Genomic DNA, 10,468 nt, shown 5'->3' with positions numbered 1-10,468 from the left:
ATAGGATCATTTGATTTTATTTATTTTATCTTCAATTATTTCTATTACAAAAATTTTGAGAGAGGGAATAAAATGACTTTCCCAAAATAAAGAAATATTGAGGATTTAATAAAAAAATCAAATAAGATTTATTTTGGTTTTATTTGCTATTTTATTTGAATTTAGGAAAAATGCGCGTTTTTCAAAATTGCATTTAGGCCCCAAATAAATGTTCATCCTATGCGGCTTAATTTTACAAGTCGGGGAAAATTTATTTCGGGATTTTTGGAGTCCGTTTAGTAGTCCTTTTGTTTTTTTCTGAGCGTAACTATATTAAAAAAACTGAACCGACCTACGGGCTGTGCTAGGCCCAGACTCCTCCGGCCTCAGCCTTCATAAGCCACCGGCCCGCCCCGGGCCGAAACCCTAGCCGCCGCCGTGCCCGACGCCGCTGCCCCGCACCCGCCGCCGCCGCGGCCCCGCGCCGCCCCGCCGGACCCCGCCACCACCGGCACCGATTCGCCGGAGCCGCCGCCACTCGAGCCGCCGAGGTTGACCCGCCGCCGGTTTTCTCGGAAAAATCGTTCGGTTTTCGCCGGTTTTCGTTCGGTTTTTTTAGTTTCCGTTTTTTTCTTTAGATCGGTTTTTTTCGGTTTCGGCTAATTAGCGAGCGTTCGCTCGTTCGTTCGTTTTAACGAACGTGTTCTTCATTTAGATCCAGTTAACGAACGTTCATTCATTAAACTGTTTGTCGTTTTTCTTTTTCTTGGATTAAATCCGTGATTTTTCTGATCGAGATTTCTGATCCGATTTTCGTTTTAGTTTAACTTTTCGCTAGTTTATCGGAATCAGGCGATTCAAGCGCCTGGAGTTTCGTCTCGAAACCCTCTTTCCATTTAGCCAACTTAAACAAGTTTTTGCCACTGTAAAAATTGCCCTAGATCCAGAATTGTAAACGAAGCTTGTTTCTTTTGCCGTTTGTCTTCCGTTGCTTCGTTCGATTTGAATTTTTTTGCCAACCGGAGTTCTTAAGTTGAACTTTCTGGTTAGATCTCTTGTTTGAGTTTTACCTATGCATTAGTTGAGTACTTATTGTATGCTTGTTTGTTTGTGATAGAGTACCCGGAGTGCGCCGCTTGCTACTTCGAATCGCTAGGTTTCCCGGACCATCAGCAAGGCAAGTAACACTTTGATCATGTTTTTTCCCTCTACCCAGTTTTATTGCATTAGATCAATCCTCACACATTGCATGATTAGGATCTAATTAAATTGTGGGTTTGGGAAGTAGATGAGGTAGTACCTATTACCTGTTATTATCAAACCTTTGGGAGTTACTTCTACGTTTGCTTATTATGCCATGCTATGCTAGTAGACGTGGATTGGGTGAGTGTATCCATGACAGATGTGAGATTGTTAATTAATGGTTTATTTAAGGTGGAAACTTAAATACACATCTGGGTGGATTGAGGCACCTGGGTATTCCAGCGATTGCTTGTTTTTCTTTATGGACCGCCACCCAGGCTCAAAGGGATCATGAGATTATTCATGCTAGAAACTTCCGTGTGCAGCCACAAGCTATTATGGGCTCTAGCATAGTTGATTAAGTCATGCGAACTCTTACAGTGGTAGACTAGCAGATGTAGGGGATGTAGGTTGGTACGGTCTACCCGTTCGTAAGGTGCTAGCGCTTCGGAAAGACTATGTCTCGGTCATCCATTTCTCAAACACCATGTAGTGCGAGAAATCCAACGGAGGAGATCGAGTCTTGTGGGCAAAAGTGCGCAAACCTCTGCAGAGTGTATAAACTAATCATGGTTAGCCATGTCCCCGGTTATGGACATCTTAAGTATCTAGTACCTGGATTATCATGTGTATCTCAACATGTTACTCTAAATTAATTTTGTTGGGTTTGATTTAATGATGATGTTTAATTGGGATTGAGAATGTTGCAACCATTCTCAATGTTTAACAACCACCATGATAGTTAAATAAATTTATTCCTTTGCAGTAGGGAAAAATTGGCTTTACGCAAAACTGTAACCATAGAGCTTTCCACCAGCCAAATATGCATATAGAATAGCTGTTTCATTCCATTACTCTCTATGTGTTACTTTGCCAGCATATTCCATGTGCTGACCCATTTTGGGCTGCAATGTTAATGTTGCAGACTTTTCAGACGATGATTAAGGAGTTTTAGGTCGTGGTTCTATACTCAGTGATGCTGTTGGAGTTGATGGACTCACTTATCTTCCATGCCTTCCGCTGTTATCGTTATTAGATGACCTTACGCCATATTTATTGTAATAACTTCTCTTTTGAGACACTTGATGTAATAAGTGTGTGATTGACACTCTGTTATAAATCCTTCAAGTACTGTGTGGTGTCAGCATTATTGATCCAAGGATGACACCGGAGCACAGAGATTGGACCGTTTGAGGTCTGGTCGCTACAACTTTACATCATATAAGTTTCCGATCTACAATTCTAGTTTACTATTTATTTTGCAATCTTTATTTTCAAATCTATACAACAAAAATACCAAAAATATTTATCTTATTATATTTATCAGATATTACTTTTGCAAGTGGCTATGAAGGGACTGACAACCCCTTTATCGTGTTGGTTGCAAGGTTCTTATTTGTTTGTGCAGGTACTAGGAGACTTGCATGTAGTCTCCTACTCGATTGATACCTTGGTTCTCAAAAACTGAGGGAAATACTTACGCTACTTTGCTGCATCACCCTTTCCTCTTCAAGGGAAAACCAGCGTATGCTCAAGAGGTAGCAATCTTACGGTGCTCGATCCCAGTGATAGAAGGGGAAACAACATGTATTTACCGTTGCTATTAAGGATAACAAGATGGGGTCTATTCCTATATGAGTAGATCTTGTCTACATCATGTCATCGTTCTTGTTGCATTACTATGTTTCTCCATGAACTTAATACACTAGATGCATGTTGGATAGCGGTCGATGTGTGGAGTAATTGTAGTAGATGCAGTCAGGAGTCAGTCTACTAATCTTGGACGTGATGCCTATATAATGAACATTTCCTGGATATCGTCATGATTATTTGAAGTTCTATCAATTGCCCAACAGTAATTTGTTTACCCACCGTATGCTATTTTTCTCGAGAGAAGCCACTAGTGAAATCTACGGCCCCGGGTCTCTTCTTTATGATATTTGCCTTCGAGATCTATTTTTGTTTGCTTTTATTTTTAGATTTATTAATCCTAAAACCCAAAAATACCTTACTGCAATTTTTATTTATTTATTTTATCTCATGTTCCTGCGAGATCTACTTATCCAATCTACTACAATTTTTTACAAGTATTTGTTCTTTGTGTGAAGGTGTCGTTCACGTAGTGTTGCGTGGTTCTCCTACTAGTTCAATAACCTTAGTCTCTCACTGAGGGAAATACCTACCGTAGTTGTGCTGCATCATCCCTTCCTCTTTGGGGAAATACCGACGTAGTTCAAGCCGCATCAGTCTACCTCTTCCTCACAGACGTCTCTCCGCCGCGAAGAACGCCACGCCGCCACCAGCCAGCAGGTCGCGCCGCCCTGCACCGCCACTGCCTGCGCGTGCCACCCGTCGTGCCATCCTCCGAGCTCCGCCGACACGCCCGAAGAAGCAAACCCCGCGGCCCCTGCTCCTGGCGAGGGCAAAGGAGATCCCGCTGCCGCCGACACTGTGCGGGCTTTGCCCGGCGGTGCCCGCCACCGATGGCTTGAGGAGAGGAAGGAGGTGGGGTTGGGTCAGGCAGCGGCTAGGGTTAGGCACCCGGGTCACCCGTCAGGGGGCGACATGGGGCTGGGGTGAGGGGCGAAAAGAATTCTTGCCGAGATCTTCATCCTAAAGATACTTGACAAGGAATGGATACACAACTCACAAAAAAGTACAAGAAGTCGATACTCAAACCCAATACTCAGGTACTGATATGTCTCCAACCTATCTATAATTTATGAAGTATTCATGCCATGTTTACAACAATTTTATATGGTTTTAGTATGATTTGATTAGAACTAATCCGGACTGATGTTGTTTTCAGCAGAACTACCGTGGTGTCATTCTCTTTGTGCAAAAATAAAAGTTCTCGGAATGGGCTGAAAATTTACAATGATTTTTTCTAGACCAAAAGAGACCCCTGAAGCACAAGAGTTGGGCCAGGAAGTGGACGAGGAGGCCACAGTCCCTCTAGGTGCTCCCACCCCCAGGGAGCCCCCCATGGCTCGTGGGCCCCTCAAGCACCTCCTTGACATGTTTTCGACGCCAAAAATTCTTATAAATATAGAAACCTCCCAAAAAATCTAGATCATAAGTTCCACCACCGCAAGCCTTTGTAGCCACGAAAAATCAATCTAGGCCCCCTCCAGCACCCTGCCGGAGGGGGCCATCATCACCGGAGGCCATGGAGGAGGAAGCACAAGGGGGAGACTCTCTCTCCCCCCCTCTCTATCGGTGGCGCTGGAGTGCCGCTGGGGGAATCATCGCCGCGGTGATCGTCTTCATCAACATCACCATCTTCATCACCTTCCTCATCTCTTTTAAGCGGTCCACTCTCCTGCACCCCGCTGTAATCCCCTACTTGAACATGGTGCTTTATGCCACTGATCCAATGTTGTGTTGCCATCCTATGATGTTTTGAGTAGTGTTATTTTGTCTTTTGGGTTGATTGATGATCTAGATTGGTTTGAGTTGTACATTTTATTTTGGTGTTGTCCTATGGTGCCCTCCGTGTCGTGCACACGTGAGGGATTCCCGCTGTCGGGTTTGCAATATGTTCATGATTTACTTATAGTGGGTTGCTAGAGTGACATAAGCTTAAACCCGAGTAAGGGGGTTATTTGCGTATGGGAGTAAAGAGGACTTGATACTTTAATGCTATGGTTGGGTTTTAACTTAATGATTTTTTGTTGCGGATGCTTGCTAGAGTTCCAATCATAAGTGCATATGATCCAAGTAGAGAAAGTATGTTAGCTTATGCCTCTCCCTCATATAAAATTGCAATAATGATTACCAATCTTATTAACAATTGCCTAGGATAATTCCGCACACCGATCCATCATTATTCCACACTCTCTTTTTATAATATATTGTGATATATTCTAACTTTATGATAACAACACCTATTTTTATATTTTACTTCTCTGATATCATGCAAAGCTATACTCTTCATACCCACAACATAGTTTTACTTCTCGTTTCTAGATGAAAGCAAACGCTCGGTGTACATAGAGTTGTATCGGTGGCACATAGGACTTGAGAGAATATTGATCTTACCTTTAGCTGCTTGTGAGTTCGACACTCCATACTTATCACTTCCACCTTTGGAAATTGCTACGATGATTCTTGCACTTGGGGATTATCAGGTACTCCCTCTGTAAAAAAATATAAGAGTGTCCAGATCACTAAAGTAGTGATCTAAATGCTCTTATATTTCTTTATGGAGGGAGTATATCCTTAATTTTCAAATGTGTTCAAATCTGCTCCTCTTTCATTAGGTGTCCTTACATGGAGGGATGCTATCTCGCACGTGTGCATTGACGCACGCACGCACACCCTACCCCTATGAACACCTCTGAGCATCTTGAGATTGACGAAGTCACCATAGATGTATTTGATGAAAATGCCTCCTCCCACCGAATGCACATTGCCGGAAGGCCTGAAATAAATGCAGGAAAATGCGAGCACCAATGTCAAGTCTAGGACTTGAATTATGGTAGGCTGGGGATACCACTGTCCTCCTAACCATCCAACCACAGGTTTCGCTACACCGCCCCAACTATTAAATTTCATATCCGTCCAGTCAAAGGCTTTTGTCCATAACATTTGTCCAAAACGCCCTTGATAGTTAAAGGCCTTTGACCTATGTTTTGTTTGTTTTGTCCCTCCTGACTAGTGGGACCCACCTCGGAAAAAAAGAAATTAGGAAAGGAGAAAATAAAAAAACCATCCTACTGTTTCTTACTAGTTAGCCTCGTTTAATTAGGAACTGAAATCACATCATTAGGTCCTTACATAATTACCATGCAGAGCCACTGGTTAATGGCTCACCAATGTTTGTACTCCGGTGAGCGTGGTCATGGAACCAACACTCGGGAAAGTACCAGAGTGAGAGAGGTGGTGTTGTTGATACCTTCTTTTATTGATCCAGTATTGGAACAGGAAGAGTATCACACACCTATTTCCCAGAGGTAACCCTGGGTTATCGAACCCACGAGAGGAGATTCCCTTGAACCGATGGTTAATACGTCTCCAACATATCTATAATTTTTTATTGTTCCATGCTATTAAAGTACCAATCTTGGATGTTTTATATACATTTACTAGCAACTTTATATAATTTTTTCGGACTAACCTGTTGACCTAGTGCCCAGTGCCAGTTGCTGTTTTTTGCTTGTTTTTTACTTTGCAGAATATCAATACCAAACAAAGTCCAATTGCCGTGAAGCTTTTTGGATATTTTTTTCTGGTGATAAGAGACCCTGGAAGCTTCTCGAGTACACGAGAGGAGGACTATGGAGGCCCACTAGACACTAGGGCGTGCCAGGGGCCTCTAGCGCCCCCTGATGGGTAGTGGGGCCCACAGGCACCCCCTTGACCTACCTCCGCCTCTATAAATACTCTAAAATCCCCGAAACTCTAGGGGAGTCAACGATATACTTTTTTCGCTGCAGCAAGTTCGAGAACCACGAGATCCAATCTAGAGGCCTTTTCCGGCACTCTGCCGAAGGGGGCAACGATCACGGAGGGGCTCTTCATCATCCTTGTTGCCCCTCCGATGATGCGTGAATAGTTTACCACAGACCTACGAGTCCGTAGCTAGTACCTAGATGGCTTCTTCTCTCTTTTTGATCTTCAATACAATTCTCCTTGATGTTCTTGGAGATCTATTTGATGTAATGAATTTTTGCGGTGTGTTTATTGGGACCCGATGAATTGTGAGTTTATGATCAGATCTATCCATGAATATTATTTGAGTTTTCTCCATGCAACAGTTATAACCTAGGGTGACATAGAACTAGCTCCAATTCATCAATATAATGTAGGCATGTATTTCGTATATAGTCTACGTGCTTATGGAGAAGAACTTGCATAACATCTTTTGTCCTACCATTCCATGGCAGCAGGTCCTAGTGGAAACTAAGGGATATTAAGGCCTCCTTTTAATAGAGAACCGAAACAAAGTATTATCACTTAGTGAATACTTGAACTCCTCAAACTATGGTAATCACCGAAAAGAATCCCAATTATTGTCACCTAGGGGTATGCGGATCATAACTCGTAATAGGTGCCTACAACTTGCAAGATCAGATCAAGAACACAAATATACTCATAAAAACATAACAGGTTCAGATCTGAAATCATGGCACTCGGGCCCTAGTGACAAGCATTAAGCATAGCAAAGTCATAGCAACATCAATCTCAGAACAAAGTGGATACTGGGGATCAAACCCTAACAAAACTAACTCGATTACATGATAAATCTCATCCAACCCATCACCGTCCAGCAAGCCTACGATGGAATTACTCACGCACGGTGGTGAGCATCATGAAATTGGTGATGGAGGAAGGTTGATGACGATGATGATGATGGCGACAGACCCCCCCTCTCTGGAGCCCCGAACGGACTCCAGATCAGCCCTCCCGATGAATAATAGGAGGCGGCGGCTCCATATCGTAAAACGCGATGAATCCTTCTCTCTGATTTTTTATCCTAGAACGTGAATATATAGAGTTGGAGTTGAGGTTGGTGGAGGTCCAGGGGACCCACAAGGCAGGGGGCGCGCCTAGGGGGTAGGGCGCGCCCCCCACCCTTGTGGTCAGCTAGTGGGTCCCCTCTGGTTGATTCTTTCACCAGTATCTTTTATGTATTCCAAAAATATTCTCCGTAAATTTTCAGGTCATTCCAAGAACTTTTATTTCTGCACAAAAATAACACCAAGGCAATTTTGCTAAAAACAGCGTCAGTCCGGGTTAGTTGCATTTAAATCATGCAAATTAGAGTCCAAAACAAGGGCAAAAGAGTTTGGAAAAGTAGATACGATGGAGACGTATCAACTCCCCCAAGCTTAACCCATTGCTTGTCCTCAAGAAATTCAGTTGAAAAACTGAAAGTGATAAAGAAAAACTTTTACAAACTCTATTTGATCTTGTTGTTGCAAATATGTATAGTCAGCATTCAGGTTTTCAGCAAATATTATGAACTAACCATATTCAAAATAACATTTAGGTCTCACATTTACTCATATCAATGGCATAATCAACTAGCGAGCAATAATAATAAATCTCGGATGACAACACTTTTTCAAAACAATCATGATATGATATAAAAAAGGGTATCTCGCTAGCCCTTTCTGAGACCGGAAAACATAAATGCAGAGCACCCCTGAAGATCAAGGACTGACTAGACATTGTAATTAATGGTAAAAGAGATCCAGTCATAGCCATACTCAATATCAATTAATAACAAAGCATACAAATGATAGTGGTGCTCTCTAACTGGTGCTTTTTATAAGAGGGTGATGACTCGACAATAAAAGTAAATAGATAGGCCCTCCGCAGAGGGAAGCAGGGATTTGCAGAGGTGCCAGAGCTCGAGCTTTAAAATAGAGATGAATATAATTTTGAGCGGTATGCTTTCATTGTCAACATAACAACCAAGAGATCTCGGTATCTTCCATGCTAGATACATTATAGGCGGTTCCCAAACAGAATGGTAAAGTTTTTACTCCCCCTCCACCAACAATCACACTCCACAGTTGGTCCGAAACAACGGGTACTGTCCATACCAACAACATTCCTGGGGGAGTTTTGTTTAAAATTATATTTTGATTTGATTTCGAGCATGGAACTGGGCATCCCAAATACTAGCCACTTTCTCATGAATAATAAGTGAATCAACACTAAGTGAATCAACACTCATCGTGAGAATAGCCCACCTAATCATGGAAGATACTAACAGCCCCCAGTCGCTAAATGAGCGATTCGGGCATACAAAGTAGATTATTATTTGAAGGTTTAGAGTTTGGCACATGCAAATTTACCTAGAATGGTGGGTAAATACCGTATATAGGTAGGTATGGTGGACCCATATGAAACAACTTTGGGTTTATGGAAGTGGATGCACAAGCAGTAATCCCGCTTAGTACAAGTGAAGGCTAGGAAAAGATTGAGGTGCGACTAACTAGAGAGCGACAACAGTCATAAACATGCATTGAGAATAACCAACATTGAATGCAAGCATGAGTAGGATATAAATCACTATGAACATAAATATCGTGAATGCTATGTTGATTTTGATTCAACTACATGCGTGAACATGTGCCAAGTCAAGCCACTTAAATCATTCAAAGGAGGATACCATCCTATCATACCACATCACAACCATTTTAATTTGCATGTTGGCACTCAAGACAACCCATTATAAACTCCTAGCTAGTTAAGCATGACATGAGTAACTATAATCTCTAATTGTCATTACAAACATGTTTCATTCATAATGGGTTGAATCAAGAACGATGAACTAATCATATTTACAAAAACAAAATAGGTCGAGTTCATACCAGCTTTTCCCCATCTCAATCATTTCATCATATATCGTCATTATTGCCTTTCACTTGCACGACCGAATGGTGTGAATAATAATAAGCGTGCACGTGCATTGGACTAAGCTGGAATCTACAAACATTTATTCAAAGGAGAAGACAATGTAATATGGGTTCTCTGTTAGATCAACAATAATGCATATGAGGGCCACTCAACATTTTCATCGTGGTCTTCTCCTCTTGACCCAAAGAAAGGAAAAAAGAATTTCAAAGAAACACACTGAAATATTTTTTTGAGTTTTTGTTTTTCTGAAGAAAGTAAAACAAGAACGAGAAAAACTCTTTACACGGGAAAGCTCCCAGCAAGTTTAAGAAGAACGAGAAATCTTTTTGAGTTTTCTTTAAATACTACTAAATAAACATGGAAAGGAAAACTAAAAAGGAAGCTACAACTAATATTTTTGGATTTTCTCAAAGTTTTTCAAACACACAAGAAGAAAGCAAGAAAAAGAAAATAAACTAGCGTGGATGATACAATGAAAAAGTATGAACACTGACAACTAAAATGAGTGTGTGACATGAATGTAATGTCGGTGAGAAATATGTACTCCCCCAAGCTTAGGCTTTTGGCCTAAGTTGGTCTATGCCCACGGATCAAAGTAGCCCTCTCCTGGTTACTGAGGAGGATCCTGAGGGTTCCACTGGTTAGAGAGCTCCTGTGGCTCCCACTGATAAATAGACTCCTCATATGAATCAGGTGATGGTTCTGGCTCAGGAACTAGTGATCGCGTCCGCTCCCAGTATGCATAAATGTCCTCAGGCAAAATGAGGTACCTGCCTTAATGAATATTGAACAAAGAATTTGCAGGCAAAGTAATAATCTGACAAGTCTTCTGGCTGAATACCAGGTTCTTTTGTCCTTATCATCACTAATAAAA

The sequence above is a fragment of the Triticum urartu genome, chromosome 1A (genome assembly GCF_056163025.1).
Source record: "Triticum urartu cultivar PI428250 chromosome 1A, HENAU_Tu73, whole genome shotgun sequence".
NCBI classification, from domain to species: Eukaryota; Viridiplantae; Streptophyta; class Magnoliopsida; order Poales; family Poaceae; genus Triticum; species Triticum urartu.
This window is presented reverse-complemented; position numbering follows the sequence as displayed.